Source organism: Leopardus geoffroyi, chromosome B4 (assembly GCF_018350155.1).
Source record: "Leopardus geoffroyi isolate Oge1 chromosome B4, O.geoffroyi_Oge1_pat1.0, whole genome shotgun sequence".
Taxonomy (NCBI): domain Eukaryota; kingdom Metazoa; phylum Chordata; class Mammalia; order Carnivora; family Felidae; genus Leopardus; species Leopardus geoffroyi.
In genome coordinates, this window is record NC_059341.1 from 17698032 (window position 1) to 17716283 (window position 18252).

The window sequence follows — 18252 nt, forward strand, 5'->3', positions numbered from 1 at the left end:
TTAAACCGGCCAGTTAAATCACCAGGAGAGCTTCCCGCCTTCTAGGAGACTATGTGAAAGCTGGCCTCCATAGGGTTGAAATTGTCTTCTTGGGGAATGGACTTGACTTTTCCACTGAAAGACACAAATGGAGAGAGATATTAGCTATAATCTATTTTCTTTTGAGACAAACAACTCGATCAATAAGCCACATATATCAGGTCTAAAAAAATTATCCATTATTGGTCATTTGATTATATTAACTGAATAATATTCAATTCACCATGCACATTGGTCTCAATAGAACAGTTTAATGTTAAAATTATCCATTGGTCAGGATAAAATTAATTTAGTCTAATATTCAAACAAGAATCATATGTATATGATCATAGGTAGTTGATAGATCTTTTTTCCTTTTAAAATGTTATTATACTGTAGTATGATATAGCATAATAAAGATAGCTATTTTTGTAGAGAGGTTTCTAAATTCTAATTTTGTACAAAGTATGGTAGTTGTGGTAAATTATATTTCAAGAACAGCAAAGATGAGTTGGTCTACCCAAAAGGAGACCAAGGAATCTTGATAAAGGCTGTCTGTATTATGCTTGGATTTTGAACAGCAGTTCTGCTGGTCTGATAAGAGTGTTTATAAGAATGTGTCTCTTGCCACTTGGACCACAGTAGGGTTTTATAGGAGCCAATGACAGCCCCTTCCACACTGGAACACATAAAAATATTTTTTCATCTTTATATTATCAGTTCTCAGTCTACATTAGGTAAGAAATCACTATATGATAAATTGAAATATAGATACATTGAATTGCAGAACTTGAAAGGAGCGGATGGTAACCTCCACCTGTTCCTAGAAGTAAATAATTGAAGTATGAACCTTAATGTCTTTTCGCCAACAGAAGATAACGTTTATTGGCTTTAACAGAAGGGTAGCAATGTATCAGTGTAGAATACACTGTTGACTATAGCAGCACAGACTCAACTATTGACTACTGTACCACTCAGTCTCCCTTAATGCTCTCTCTTCTGGTACCCTGCATGGTATTCCCGGGTCCAGAGAACAGCCAGTTTATGCTTGATTTTTATTGAGGCAGCTAGTCCCTAACTGTGATCATTTTAGCAGTATCTTTATATATCCCATTTTATAGTTTCTGCAGAAACTGAGGTCTGCCAAACTAAATGATCCCCAACTAGTCCTATTTATTGCTCAGGCTAGCTTAATCAACCCGAAAGAAAATAAGGAATGAGGTCAGCTGTTGGCTGGACTTGCCTCATTGCAAGGAAAATTAGGAACTGGCCGCTGCTATGAAGCTTTGTTTGCATTACAGACGTACACAGGAGCATGCTGGGGTTGTGCCTGGGACTTGACATCGCCTGTAATAGGACTCTGCTATCATTTCAGATATGACCTTTCTCTGCATCTCTGGACCTGGGAACCAAAGCCATTTCCTTAATTACCTGTGATCCATATACTGGGACAAAGGCCAATGTAGATGGGCCATGATAAATATTCAGAAGACAAATGCCAGGTTTTTAGTAAGCACTTAAAAGAGCTCTATAAAATCACTATAGAAGTGAAAAAGCAGTGGTCACAGGAGTGAGAGCATCAGCCAGCTGGACATTCAATGAAAGGTTGTGGTCAAGTAGAAAAATATTGGTGTCTGCAATTTCTAAGACAATAGTTCCAGATAATATTATAACCGTATTGTTTTTGAGGTGTTGGGGAAATAAAGTTTACTGAAGATGAGGCATGAATTTTATTTTATTTTATTTTTTAAATTTTTTTCAACGTTTATTTATTTTTGGGACAGAGAGAGACAGAGCATGAACAGGGGAGGGGCAGAGAGAGAGGGAGACACAGAATCGGAAACAGGCTCCAGGCTCTGAGCCATCAGCCCAGAGCCTGACGCGGGGCTCGAACTCACGGACCGTGAGATCGTGACCTGGCTGAAGTCGGACGCTTAACCGACTGCGCCACCCAGGCGCCCCATGAATTTTAAAGCTAAGTTATCGGCTAACCTTTTCACATGGCTATTAAATTTATACAACATTACTAGGTGTGGGGTTAGAGAAGATTTTGACATCCCAAACTGAAGTCTTCCATGAATATGGATTCATGAACCTAGATCTAGGGAAGTAAGTTGTGTGTTAGGAGCCAAGATATTTCTACACATGGAAGAACAAATGAATCGACGCTGGGGATTTAGAAGAGTGGCAACTTTAATTGTAGGCCTTGTGTTTTATGGGGCATTGGGAAAGGATGCCATCCCTTGGGACAGTTGCAAAGGAATTAGTCTGTTGTTAGAAAAAGCCAATATATTGATCTCACTGCTCGTGGGTTCGAGCCCCACCTGCATGGGGCACCTGCATGGGGCTCTGGGCTGACAGCTCAGAGCCTGGAGCCTGCTTTGGATTTTGTGGACCCCTCTCTCTTTGCCCCTCCCCTGTCACACTGTGTCTTTCTCTCTCTCTCTCTCTCTCAAAAAATAAACATTAAAAAAATTAAAAAGAAATAAAGCCAGTATTCATTTAGGTAGGATCCTACCTATTTATTTAGGTAGGATCACACAGTATGTTCTTTGAAGGTGAGGGTGCAAGGAGTTTTATTTTTTGTTCTTCAAATGGAATGAGGGTTGACGGCACATTTAAACTTTTGGGAGGAAAACACAGCAGCATGAGGATTAATAACGGAGAAAAAGAATAAAGTGTCATGGAATAGGATTAGCACATGGATGGAGTTGCATTTTGTACATGGTAGGAATGTGAGATACGGTAAAATTATATAACATTAAATTTGCAAATGATGCTCTCCAGTCAAGTTCAGATGCTATCATGATAGACTAACCCTAGTCAGTCACCAGAATCACAAAGAGGAGTGATTGATTCTGGGCTTTACTCCAAACCTGCTAGATGGGAATCACTGAGGACAAGGCCTACATTTTAAATAAGGCACTCAAGACACTTTCGGTGAAGCCAGCTGACCTTGGGTTTAAGAACCAAACTAGCATTTGTATGCCACACAGCCTGGTCCCTGGGTTGCTACACTCACAGTGACTGCCCTGAGACAGAGTTCCAGCTGACTAGAATCAGTGGTTTCAGTCTCATGCAGTCCTGATGGTGACGATCAGGGTGCATCTGAGACATGGGGGCAGAAGTCCACTCAACGTCTTCCAGACATCACCGTCAGAAATCTTAATCAAGTGGAGGGTGGAGTTAGGAATGCATTTGGATGCCAGAAAAGAGACAAGTTTTCCTAGGTGACTTAAGAAAACAGAGGAGATGGACAGTTATGGCATAGATTTTCAACTCTAATACTATTAAAGTCAAGGACTAAGGGATTTCCTTGGTATTTGCTTCATGCTTGTCACCTTATGTTCTTAAAGTGACTGTTGAGATTCTATACACCTCACATCCAAGGTAGGAGGAAGGCAGAAATGGGAAAGGGCAATGTGTTTGGCCATGCCATTGGCTAGGTGATTGTCACGTGGTAACCTTGGTTGCTAGGGAGACTAATAAAATTGAGTATTTGGATTTAGCCTCTGTAATAGAGGCAGGCAAGGAGAACAGGTTTATGAATTGAGTGAGCAAACATATTTTCCAGAGAAACTCAACATCAGCTTATTTAGAAGTAAATTTCAGTTTTCTTCCAAAATATCTTGCCTTGCCTATATTTCCCTTTTTAGATTATTGACATCTGGTCTCACTTAGTAGTCTAGGGGTCGGTCATTCTTAAATCATTCTCCTCTCTTCTTTCCCCTGTATTAATTTGGTCAAAAAATAGTATTGAGGGCGTGTCCTTATATTTTTCAAATTATCTGTCCTATTTATTATTATTATGTATCCAACCACGATTTCATTTAAGGGCATATTTTTTTCCTGCTGAACTTTAAAAACTTCTGGTTTCGATCTATTCAACTCTACCATCCAGTACTATCCACTGTCCACCAGATTATACTTTCTAACATGTAAATATGACCAGTCTCTACTTTGTTAAAATCTGTCAGTCACTCTCATTGCCTCCAGGATAGAATTCAGATTTCTAACGGATTCTCAAAAATTCGAATTTCTAAGCTCACCGTGACCCTGCTCTCGCACACCAGTCCAACTTCCTCCTTTACAGTCCTCTAAGAACCCAACTATTCAGGAATTCAAATAAATTCTTCTTTTCTCTGAGCTATATATGCTCCATTTCACAGAACACAGATTTAAATAGAATATCATGGGACTATTTTTTTTAGCAGAACTTATATTTATGCTAAGAATATATGTGATTTTTGAGTTTCTGTTTTAACATCAAAAATGAAGGTATGTCCCCAAGCTACTTAATGTGATTTTATCTGAGATTTAATCTGGACCAAGCATTTTCTATATTTTAGTGCAAAATAGACGTTTTTGTCATTTTGTAGCAGAAAAATAGTACTTAGGAAGGAGTAATAGTTGGAAATGAATGCTCTAATATAGTTATCTTTTGATAGATCATTTTGGTTTATAAAAAGGTTTTTGTTTAAGATGGTAAGGTATACTGACAAGACTTCTTTATTTTTTTTTATGTCTTCAAACTATTGTGCTTTCAAGATTTTGTTCTGATTTTTTTTTAAACTAGAGAGAATTCGATGAACCATGCCTTTTATTTTCCATATTCTGATGCTTTGATATCTGAGGGCCTTGCTGACCCTGGAAAGACTGTCTCTTCCAGGGTTAGCCAATTCCTAGAGCTACAAAAAACAGCTCACCCTACAAATGCAAACCAACCCATCCAGGGTCCCTATCCCCAACCACCTTTTCAGGCTCTCACACTCTGGGCACTTTGCACCTGCCATAATCACCCCAGGGTTGCTGTATTAGTATCCTTGGGCTACCATAACAAAATAACTCCAACTGGGTGGTTTAAGCAACAGAATTTATATTCTCGTGATTCTGGAGGCTAGAAGTCCAAAATCAAGATTTCAACAAGTTTGCTTTCTTTTGAGTCTTGCCTCCTTAGCTTGTGGATAGCAACCTAGTCCCTGTTGTCACATGGTATTCCCTCTGTATCTGTCTCTTAAACTCTTCTTCTTATAAGGGCAGTCATATTCAATTAAGGCCCACCCACATACCTCATTTTATTTTAGTTACCCCCTTACAGACCCTGTCTCTAAATATGGTCACATAATGAGGTAGTGGGGGGTTGGACTTCAACATATGAATTGGTGGGTCATGGGGAGATGATTCATCCCATAATAGCAAGGTACCAGACAATAAAGGACAGTCCCTTCTGCCCTAGAGCATGCTGAAATTATTCCCACCAGACAATTCTAAGCCTACATACCCTACCTTACCAGTTCCTTCCCAATAATCCACAAGAAATGCTCTTGCCCATATTTCCCCTCTCTCCCTCTGCCTCCTGACTAACCCTGGTGTTTTCCCATGTACTTCCTCCCACCCCTAACTCATTGCATGGTGTACCCCATCTTCTTGGAGTCTGTGAGGAAAACAAACTATCTTCTCAATGGTAGTTATCTTCTGATGTGTTGGCCTTTACATTCCTAAGTAATAATGAAAGCTATATTTAAAATTTTTTTTTCAACGTTTATTTTTATTTTTGGGACAGAGAGAGACAGAGCATGAATGGGGGAGGGGCAGAGAGAGAGGGAGACACAGAATCGGAAACAGGCTCCAGGCTCTGAGCCATCAGCCCAGAGCCCGACGCGGGGCTCGAACTCACGGACCGCGAGATCGTGACCTGGCTGAAGTCGGACGCTTAACCGACTGCGCCACCCAGGCACCCCTGAAAGCTATATTTTAAAGTAAGAATGTTAGAATCAGTGGGAGGAGAAATTAATAACTGCTCAAATGTAATAATCACTTATTGTCTTAGTAATGAACTAAATTGTAGCAGTGCTGAAGAGCTCAGTGTGGCACGGGAGCATACCATTAACGCAGATCAGATAGTTTGTTTTTTCCACACTGCCTCAACATTCACTTCCTGCTTGTGCAGTCTCAAGGTCACCCACACATGGGAGAATAGAGTCTTCAAGGGTCTTTCCTGGGCATGTGCATAAACTTGCACTTCCTCTCTGCTTCCTATATATCCTGGGATATGTCAGAGCTTCTCAAAGCCCCCCTTGGACGTCTCCTTCTATGACTTTTTCCTTTAAGTTGTTTTGGTCAGCTCTTTGTTTGCCCCAGTTTGCAACGGCTGTCTCCAGGTAGCTCTGGTATCAACTAATTGCCTTTGGGAAAAGGCTCTTTTTGATGAATGAGCTCAGAATCAGGTCAAATAAAGCCAAAATGAAGCTCCTGGGCTGCTGGTTTTCATGGCCATCACAATTCCAAGGATTTCTCAACAAACCCCAACCAGGAAAATTGAAATAAAAACCATGCCCACACACATCATAATCAAACTTCTGAGAATCAACAGTACAGAAAAACTGTTAAAAGTGAACAAAGATAAATAACACATGCCATTCAGGAACATATTCTTGCTGTTATTATTGTTTTTATTGTTACTGTTTGTTCAGTAACTGTTATGAGCCGAATTATGTCCACCGTCCAAAATTCATATATTGAAGTCCTAACCCCCAGTACCTCAGAATGCAAATGTATTTGTAGATGGGGTCTTTAAAGAGGTAAATTAAGTTAAAATGGGGTTACATGGGTGGGTACTAATCTAAAATGACTGGTGTCCTTCTAAGAAGGGGAGATTCAAACAAACACAGAGGGAAGACCGTGGGAAAGCCCAGGGAGAAGATGGTCATCTGCAAACCCAAGGGAGCAGCCCTCAGAAGCAACCAATCTTGCTGACACCTTGATCTTGGACTTCTAGCTTCCCAAATCATGAGAAAGTAAATTTATATTGTTTAAGCCACCAGATCTGTGGTGCTTTGTGATGGCAGCCCTAGCAAACTAATATAGAGGCTTTCCTGAACTAATTCTATGACATATGAGTTCTTTCTCATCTGTAGCCACTGCAGTTTCTTCTTTGGAGAGATGGTAGTCTGTACGTTTTCTGTAAGCCTATAGTTTTTCCATCACTATGGAAGCCAGAATATAGGGATGCATTTTTTAAATGCTGAAACTAAGTGGGGCGCCTGGGTGGCGCAGTCGGTTGAGCGTCCGACTTCAGCCAGGTCACGATCTCGCGGTCCGTGAGTTCGAGCCCCGCGTCGGGCTCTGGGCTGATGGCTCAGAGCCTGGAGCCTGTTTCCGATTCTGTGTCTCCCTCTCTCTCTGCCCCTCCCCCGTTCATGCTCTGTCTCTCTCTGTCCCAAAAATAAATAAAGGTTGAAAAAAAAAATTTTAAATGCTGAAACTAAGTAACTCTGAATTCTATATCCATTGAAAATATCCTTCAGGAATTGAAAAAAAAAATAAAGACATTCTCAGATCAAGAGAAAGTAATAGACTTCATCACCAAATTTATTTTAAAAAATGCTAACGCAAGTTAGTTCACAGACTGAACAAAGAAAATATCAGAGGTAAATGTATCAGTAGGAAGAAATAAAGAAAGAAAGAAAGAAAGAAAGAAAGAAAGAAAGAAAGAAAGAAAGAAAGAAAACAACCGAGGGGCACCTGGGTGACTCAGTCAGTTAAGTTTCTGAATCTTGATCTCAGGGTCATGAATTTGAGCCCAGTGTTGGGCTCCATGCTGGGTGTAGAGCCTATTGAAAACAAAAAACAAAAAAGCCGAAGTTATAAATATCAGAGTAAATATAATGGAATGTTCTTCTTCTGTAAAGATTTTTAATGTACACGGGACTCTTGAAAGCAGATATTTGAACACCCTTTTGGTGGGTTCAAAGCATGTAGATGTAAGATATGTGACAAGTATATCATAAAGTTGGGAGTGTAGAAATCCATAGGTTTAAGACACCTACATTTTATTTAAAATGTTAACAAACTCTATGTACAGTGTTAAACTGAGGTGTGCATATTATTGTGCCTGTAGTGAATGCTAAACAGGCATATATAAAGGACAATAGATACATTAAAATTGAGCATAAAAATATTAAAATATTGAAATAATCCATTAGAAGACAAATAAAAACAGATGGTGAAGCAGAAATGATAGCAGGGTGGTGGCAAAGAGTATAATGGGTAATAAGTGGAGAAGAGACAAACTGAGAAAAATAATTTTAATTATTATTATATTAATGTTATATGATAATAAATTACTATTTAATAATTTAAATAATAATAAATTAGTTATGATGATAAAATAATTACATTAAATATAAGTGGCATTTATATTCTTTTTAGAAGTCAGAGGTTGTCAGGTTAGATAAAAGATAAGAAATAACTACATTTTGGGGCGCCTGGGTGGCTCAGTCAGTTGGACGTCCGACTTCGGCTCAGGTCATGATCTCGCAGTCTGTGAGTTCGAGCCCCGTGTCGGGCTCTGTGCTGACAGCTCAGAGCCTGGAGCCTGTTTCGGATTCTGTGTCTCCCTCTCTCTCTGACCTTCCCCCGTTCATGCTCTGTCTCAAAAATGAATAACTGTTAAAAAAAAATTTTGAAAAAAAAAAAAAGAAATAACTACATTTTGACTACAAAAGCTCATTTAAAAAATAATGATATAGATTAAAAGTTAAGGGATTCAAATATAGTTAATGAATCTATGTCAAAGGAAGGAAGAATATGCAATGGGGAGAAGATAGCCTCTTCAATAAATGGTGCTGGGAAAACTGGACAGCTACATGCAAAACAACGAAACTGGATCACTTTCTTACACCGTAATACAAAAATGAACTCAAAATGGAGTAAAGACTTAAATAAGAGACATGAAGCCATTAAATTCTTAGAAGTAAACATAGGTAGTAATGTCTTTGACATTGGCCTTTGCAGTGTTTTCCTAGTTACGTCTTCTTAGATAAGGGAAACAAAAACAAAAATAAATTATTTGGGCTACACAAAAATAAAAAGATTTTGCTCAGTGACGGAGACCATCAACAAAATACAAAGGCAACCTAATGAATAGAAAAAGATATTTGCAAATAATATATTCAATAAAGGGTTAATATCAAAATATGTAAAGAGCTTATACAACTCAACAGTCAAAAAGACAAATGATCCAATTAATAAATGGGCAGAGGACCTGAATAGTCATTTTTCCAAAGAAGACATACAAATGGCGAACAGACACATGAAAAATGCTCGTCACTAATCATCCAGGAAGTGGAAATCAAAACTGTAGTGAAATATCATTTACACCTGTCAGAATGGCTAAAATCCAAAATGACAAGAAATAACAAGTATTGATGAAGATGTGGAGAAAAAAGAACTCTCATGCGCTGTTGGTAGAAACATAAATTGGTGCAGCCACTGTGGAAAACAGTATGGAAATTCCTCAAAATATTAAAAAGAAGTACCATACAATCCAGTAATTTCACTACTGGGTATTTACCCAATGTAAAAAAACCACTAATTTGAAAAGATCTATGCACCCCTATGTTTATTGCAGCATTATTTACATTAGCCAAGATATGGAGGCAACCTGTGTCCATCAATAAATGGATAAATATGATTTTATATGTATATATATGAATATTATGCAGCTATAATAAAGGATGGTATAACATTTATAAAGATGATTATATATCGATCATATATATATTGATCAGATATATATTGATATATATATTGATCATATATATATTGATATATATATATGAATATTATGCAGCTATAACAAAGGATGGTACAACAAAGGATGGGATCTTGCTATTTGTGACAACATGGATGGAACTAGAAGGTATTATGCTAAGTGAATAAGTCAGACTAAGAAAGGAAAATACCATATGATTTCACTTATATGTAGAATCTAAGCAAAATAAAACAAATGAATAAAAAAAACAGAAAATATCCATAAATACAGAGAACAAATTGATGGGTGTCAGAGGATAGAAGGATGGATAAAATGGGTGAAGAGGAGTGGCAGGTACAGGCTTCCATTACGGAATGAATAAATCATGAAGTTAAAAAGTACAACAGGGAATATAGTCAATTGTATTTTAATAGTGTTGTATGGTGACAGATGGTAGCTATACTTGTGAGCATAATGTAGAGAGTTGCTGAATCTGTGTGTCATACACTTGAAACTAATGTAACATTGTGTTTCAACTACACTTTTAAAAAAAGAATAAATGAGCAACTAAAAAAACCTAAAGATATTAAAAGAGATACATTAAGCAATGTCATTAAAAGGAGGGCGAATGTCTATTAATGTCAAAATGTGCTTCAGAACAAGGGTAATTAATAGGCATAGAGAGGAACATTATATAATGATAAAAGGGTAAATTCATTAAGAAAACAGAACAGTCCTAAATATGTATGCGCCTAAAAGCAGTACTCCAAAACACATGAAGTAAAACTGTTAGAACTAAAAGGAAAAATAGACAAACCTACAATTATACAAGGAGACTTGCATACACATCTTTCAGGAATCAACAGAAAAAGTATAGAAAAAAGTCAGCAAGAATTTGCAAAACCTGTGGGGGAAAAAACTCTAAAATTTCTGTGGAACCACAAAAGAGCCCAAATAGCCAAGGCAATTCTAAGAAAGAACAGCAAAGCATTATACTTCCTGATTTTAAATTATACTACAAAACTATACTAATTAAAACAGTTTGGTACTGGCATAAAAAATGACACACAGACCAATGAAACAGAATAGAAAACCCAGAAATAAAACACTGCATATCGATCAACTAACATTTGGTAGTGAGTCAAGAATACTTAATGGAGAAAGGATAGTCTCTTCAATAAATGGTGCTGGGATAATTGAACCCTTATACCACTAATGAAAATTAACCCTAAATTGATTAAAGATTTATACATAAGACCTGAAACCATAAACCTCTTAGAAAAAAGCATAGGAGAAAATTTCTAGGACATTAACCTAGGCAACTTTTTTTCTTGTTTGGATGTGACACCAAACTCACAAGCAACAAAAGAAAAAAATCAGCAAGTGGGACTAGACATCAAACTAAACAGCTTCTGCACAGCAAAAGAGACAAACAGGAAACAAAATGAAAAGGCAATCTATGGAAAGGCAGAAAATTATCTACCTACTTGATATAATTGACATTTTAAACAAGTAATTTAAAACTATAGCCGAATACTTCTTCTTTTCAGTGCGTGCTGAACGTTCACTAGTAAACTAAGACTATAGCCTGGGCCCAGTGGCAAGACTCAAGGAGGCATGGGAGATCCTCCCCCAGATGCAGAATTTAAGGGGACACTAAAAATTTGTTATGGACCAAATTGTGCCCCCCTCCAAATTTCATATGTTGACACGCTAGACCCCAATGTGACTCTATCAGTGATAGTGTCTTAGGTAGTTAAGATTAAATTAGATCATACAGGTGGGGTTCTAATCGAATAGAACTGTGGCCTTATAAGAAGAGGAGACCTCGCTCTCGCTTTCTCTCTCCCTCCCCGCCACCCCTGTCTTTCTGTCATCCTCTCTCTTCTTCTCTCCCTGTCCTTCTGTCATGTGAGGGTCACAGTGAGAAGGTAGCCAAGTGAAAGCCAGAAAGAAGACCCTTACGAGAAGTCAGACATGCTGGCAACCTCATCTTGTACTTCCTGCCTCCAGAACTGTGAGAATGTAAATTTTTGCTCCTTAAGCCATCCAATGTAGGTACTTTGTTACAGCAGCCCAAGCAGGGTAAGACAAGCGCTAATTAAGATAAGTAATATTTTAATACCACACATTAAAAGCTCACAATTAATGAAAAAATCAATGATAAACAAAATATAAAAATGTTAAATGAAGATAGTATTAGTATTACTGAATTTTCCAGGCTCCAATATGGCTTAGCAGTACTACTGGGGCCACAGAACAAACCTTAAGAATGTTAAAACAATTGAAATGGTATAAAATATATCCTCTGAGCAAAATGAAATTAAACTACAAATCTGGGACATCCACAATCATTTGGAAATTAAATGTCACAAATTTAAATAAAACATACTTTGAAAGAACCAAATATTTTGAACTGAAAGAAAATGAAAATATAACTTACTAAAATTTGTGTAAGATAGCTAAAGCAGTGCTGAGGAAAAAATTAATAGATATAAATTTTTTTGTTAGGAAAGAAAAGGTCTCAAGCCTGTAAATTTAACTATTCATCTAATGAAAGTAGAAAAAAGAAGAACATATAAAAGCTAAATCAAACAGTGGGAAAATAATACATATAGAGACAATAAATAATGGAATTTAAAATGAGAAAATAGTAGAGAAAATTATTGAAGCCAAAAGCTGGTTCTTTGAAGAGGTAAATAAAAAATGATAAAGTTCTAGCTGGATTGACCAAGACAAAAAGAGGAAAGACACATATTACCTAATTTGGAATGAAATAGAGCTAACATTAAAGACTCTACAGATATTAGAGGATAATAGTAATTAGGAAATACTACAAAAACTCTGTACATAGATCTAACAATATACGTGAAATGAACAAATTCCTTGAAAGTCACAAATAATCAAAAGCCATTCAAGAAGAAAGTGATAATTTGAATAGTTTTATGTTTATTAACAAAATAGGACACGTACTTTAAATCTTCCATTAAAGAAAACTCCTGGACCACATGGTTTCACTGGAAAATTGTATTAAATATTTAGGGGAAAAAATAACACCAGTTTTATACATTCTATTTCAGAAAATATAAGGGAAGATAATACTTGTTACCTTATTCTATAAGGGCAACTTTGCCCTAACACCGAAACTAAACAAAAATATTATAAGAAAAGAAAGCTGCAGACCAACATTTCTTTCACAAAAAAAAAATCTTTATCACAATATTAGCAAAAGGAATCCAGTAATACATTAGAAAGAGATTACATTACAGTCATCCAGGAGATTACATTACAATCATCTAAACTGGTCCAATGTTTAGAAAGCAATCAATGTCATTTACCATGTAATCAGACAAAAGAAGAAAAGCATGTGATGATTTCAGTAGATGCAGAAAAAGCACTTGACAAAATTCAACAAACAGCCATGATTAACAACCTCAGCAAACTATTAACATCTTTAACCTAATAAAGAGCATATACAAAGATCAAACAGTTAACATCATACCCATACTGAATGAGTGTTTCACCTCGAAAACTGAGAAGTAGGCAGTGATGTCCACTCTTACCACTTGTAGTCAAGACCTACTGGAAATCCCAGCCAATGCAATAAGGCAAGACATGTAAGTAAAGGTATACACATACAGTTGCAACAAAAGAAATAAATCTTGCCGTATTTGCAGATAACGTGATTGTCTATGGATAAAATATCACAGAATTTATTTTTAAATAAATAAAAATTATTTTAAAATTATTTTATTTTTATCACAGTAGAAGTATACAAAGTCAGTATAAAATCAGTTGTATTTCTATTTAATGGCAATGAACACCTGAAAACTGACATTAGAAAAATGACGCCATTTGTAATACCATCAAAGTAAATTTTTATATAGAAATCTAACAAAATATGTGCTGGATTTGTATTCTGAAGCCTACAAAATAATGATCAAAGACATCAAGAATACCTGATGTCCTGAATAAATGGAGTATTGATTAATTGAAAGATCATGGGTCTATGTTTGTCAAAACTCATAGAACTGAATAACCCAAAGTATGGACTTTACTGTATGTTAAGTTAAATAAATTTAAAGAAGAAATAGTCCTTTTTAAAGCTGAAAAGATTCTCGTGGTGAGGAAGCTGCTACACAGAGCCGTTGGTAGTATTACCGTTAAGGAAAAAGCACAACTTTCTAGTTTTGTTCTACATATTTCTCTTTATCGTAAACATGTAAACTTTATATAAGTGCTTACAGTATAGGTATATGCATCTTTATGGTTTCAGAACTCTTTGTGAGTTGGAAAATTCAACTAAATTCTTTTTCTGATATTAGGGAAATCTTTTAGATTATGCCCACGCCTTCAAACAGTATCATGCTAAATACTGCCCTTTTCCAAGAAAATTCGCTGCACATTCATTGAAAGGAGAATCTTTTTAGACTTTACCAAAGTAGCACGTGTGAAAAAAAGTCGAGCTTCGTGACTGTGAATACGTATGTGTTTAGTCACTGACTCTTGAATGACACTGATTCTTGAATAAATTGCTTATTATCATTTTTTACAAAAATTGCATGCTATGGTTCATAATCAGAATATTGTGAATATTCTCTGAAGATTTTTAGATTGGTTTGCCAGGACACTGCGTTAGTCTCATTTATGAAGGCCCCAAATATACAAATCATCCTTTAATGAGCACCTGAATGATGCATACATATTATGCAGCTAAATAACTAAGGACCTAGTTACCTTTTTTGTCCTATTAATTTCTAGTTACCTTTTAAGATCTAATAACTGTCCCTTGAAATTCATTATTAATTTAAGAACATTGACAAAGAAATTGTCCTAAGTCCCTGGAGTCAAAAGTGGATGTCAGTTATAACTTTTACTGCAATGGCCTTGAGACTTGCACTTCATTCTCTACCATCTGAGAGAGAGTCTGGCCAGTTTTATACAACCTGCTTGTACAAGATAAGGTTTGAAGGAAATGTGGCTTCATTGGTATAGAGACCTTGAAACGTTGGCAGAGCTTCATCCTGATGATCATGTATCATGGATGGAGGATTTTAAAATCCTCAAAGTAATTTTCTGCTGCTAGACTGTGGTGCAATGTAAGAATGAGATAGAAAGAGGGTGGGGATGTAGGAAAAATGCGTATGAATGTAAATATAGATAACTGACTTCTTGAAATAGTATTGAGCTCTGAGATTGAATGCACTAAAAGAAAAAGAAGTGTCCAGAAGATTAACTGTCAACTTATACCCCCATCTACTGTTTTTACGGTTACAAATTCCAGTTTGGGGAATGAAGGTAGTAAAAATGGTTGACATTGGTGAAAGATATTTAATACCAATTGACACAAGCTATGTTGTTAATATCATGCAATTGATACTTGACTATTTTGCTATTTTTGTTTATAGTACTTTTGTGAATTTTTTTCTTGTATAAATAGTGAAAAATTAGAGATAATATACGACATTTATTTGAACTATGGCCAATACTTAATTATTTAGCTCCAGGAAGCAGAAGATCTGCAGCTATTATGTGAATCAAGAAAAATTACAGTTTTAATTGTTTCATGCTAATTGTTATTGTGCAATCTTAGCTTCATTTATTACCTACACTCCCTTAATTGCATATGCAGTTTTATTTTCACAGGATCTTACATTCAAAGGCTTTGCATATTCATTATTTGTAAGCTCCTATTATAAGAAATCAGCTTATGGGTGTTATTCATAAATTGTTTCATAACCAGTTGCTTCAATTGTATTCCAAATAAAAATGTAAGCACTTTACATAGGATCTATGATATTGTCAAGTATTTTGTTGAATTATATTTATTCATTCCTTAAACAACTATATATTGGACACTTACGTTGTGCCAAGAGTTATTTCAGACAATGGGGAGACAGCAACGAAAAACAAACACCAATCCCTGTGTTCATGGAACTTACATTTTAGTCAAAGGGAGAAAGATAATCAAATAAAAAAAACTATGTCAAGTGGTGATATGTGCTGTCGGGAACAATAGAGCAGACAGCCAACATAAGAAGTGCCATAGATGAAGGTAAAGTGAAGTTTTAGTCAGGCATGGTCACATGGAAAAGATGTTTCTAAACAACAACAACAAAAAAACCCCAAGGAGTTGAGGGAGAAAGCCATGCATATTTTGGAAGGAACTATAAATACAAAGGTCTCAAGGCAAGAGTCAGCTTTGTCTGTATGAGGAAGATCATGGTGAGGACTTCTGTATTTATTTCATGAAGGACAGAAACCCATGTAACGATGTTGAGCCGAGGAGATGTGATCTGACTCATATATTTAAAGGTCAGAGGGAGACAAGGGCAGCAACAAGGGAGCAAAATACAAAGTTATTACTGTAATCCAGAAAGAGTGATATTCCTTGAGTCAGAATTGGTAGTAGTAGCAGAGGCATTAGGATGTAATGAGATTCTGGATGTGTTCTATAGAGAAAGCAAAGCTTTGCTGATGAATCGCGTGATGGGTGAGAGCGAGAGATGGGTCATGGATCCAGATTTCCTCCTGAAATAGGTTGGATGAAATTATCACGAACTGAGATGGGGAGGAAAGTGGGAGGAGAAGCTTTGGAGGAATCAGAAGTTTAATTTTAGACCTATTTCTGTTGAGATACATGTTAGCTCTTCAAGTGAAAGGGCCAAGACAGCAACAGGATGTCTATATTGGAGACCAGTGAAACAAGGCCTAAAATATAATTTGATAAGAAGGAAATGTTTTAAAGGCATGAGATGAGGTGATATTAACAAGACTGTGGTGTAGAGAAGAGAAGGGAATCCAAGGACTGAGGTCTAGAGCCCCCTCATGTTTGTGTCATGTGGAGATGAGGAAAAACCAGCAAAGGTGACTGAGAATGAACAGCCAGTAATTTAAGAGGAAAACCAGGAGAGAATTATGTTCTAGAACCTAGTGAAGAAAACGTTTCAAGAAAGATTGAGTGATTGACTAGTTTCAATATTACTGCCATGTCAGGTATGATAAGGAAGAAAAATTAAATGTTGGATTTAACAATACAGAGGTCATTCTTGATATATGCACTTTCAGTGGAGTGGTAAGGTTATGAAAAAGAAAAAAAAAGTTCTGATATGTGCTACAACATGAAGGAACCTTGAAAACATTATGCCAAGTGAAAAAGTCAAGCACAGAAGACCATATATTGTATGATTCCATTTATGTGAAATATCCAAAATAGGGAAATCTATAGAGATGGGAAGGAGATTAGTGGTTGCCAGAGTCCAAGGAGGAGCAGAGAAAGGGAGTGATATATAATGGTTATGGTTTTTATATAATTTATGGGTTTTATATATAATGGGTTTATGGGTTATGGGGTGATAATGTTTTGGAATTAGTGGTGATATCTGTACAATTATTATGAATAAAAGCCCCTGAACTGTATACTTTAAAATAATTAAAATGGTTAAAATGGTGAATTTTATGTTATGTGAATGTTACCTCAATAAAAAAAAACTTAAAAAAAAAAAGACCTCACTAGAGCAGGTTCAAGGAAGGATGTGGGGAGAATTGGTGTTGGAGTCAGTGTGAATAGGCAGAACTTAGAGAAGTTAGTTGGAGGGAGTTGGAGGGTCAGAGGGCTTTCCTAAGATGGATGAAATTTTGGCCCCTTTGTGTATCGAAGGGAAAAGAAAACCTGTTGATGTAAAAGAGGGGAGGGAATTACTGGAATAATTCCTAAAACAGGGAAGAGGAGATGATTTTTTGTAGAAACAAAGAGGGGCCCAGAGAAGAGCATGGCTGGTTGACCCACAGTTACAAGAAGAAAGGTACTCAGGCAGCAGTTCAGGGAGATAGGTAGTGGGACTTGTGAGGTTTTCTGCTATTTCCTCTCATTTTCCCGATGAAATGTGGAGCAAGAATATTAGCTGAGAAGGATGATAGGGAAGGAGTTGGAATTTGAAGGAGGAAGTAAAGAGTTTTGAATAGTTGTCTAGGAGGAAAAGGAAAGAGGAAATGGAGGAAAAGAAAAGAAGGGGAAACATGGTGGACGATGAGATGGAGTGAGTAGTCTCAGACATAAAACCATTTTAATCAGCATGGTGGTGGGCTCTTCGTCACTCATCTTCAGCCCCACAGATGCAGGCTGGAGTGGGTGACCAGTTCCCTGGTGGTCTCAGCCTACCAATAGCCATGTCTTGGGCTGGAAATGCCTGGGGCAGTCATCTGGGCCCACGCTGCTTGTGACGAGCCCCCACACATGTTTCCTTGATCAGAGCCCGTGTTGTGGCTGACCCAGACCTTGTGGTTCTTGTTAGGATTGAAGGATACACCTCAGCAACAACCATCAGGGAACTCCGAGAAAACAAGTTTCATTACACATAGGTCCTGGAGGATGTACAGGGTGTCCAAGGGCAACACAGCAAGGTTGTGGAGAGAGACCATGGATCCAGGGGTCTGCCTTCATTGAGTTCAAGAGGTTCCTGATCTAGTTGTGTGGCTAGCAATGTGTTTATTCCAGATGGATATCTTTGAAATGGCGCCCTCAGCCATCAAAAGTTTAATATCAGGCACTCTCATCTGTTAAAAAGAAAACCACAGGCCTAAAATGGTGTCACTTGAACTAGGCTAAGTCACCAAACTGGGGCTTAATGTCTAACCTAATTACAGTTTCAACTTCTTCAGAAATGTCAGTCTTAACCTGTCAATCAGGAACCTTCTGA

General features: G+C 36.9%; 1 protein-coding gene across 1 annotated transcript in view; it reads left to right on the plus strand.

Annotated features, from left to right (window-relative positions):
• MALRD1 (MAM and LDL receptor class A domain containing 1) overlaps nucleotides 1–18252 on the plus strand; it is a 772911-nt gene that overhangs the window by 46187 nt on the left and 708472 nt on the right.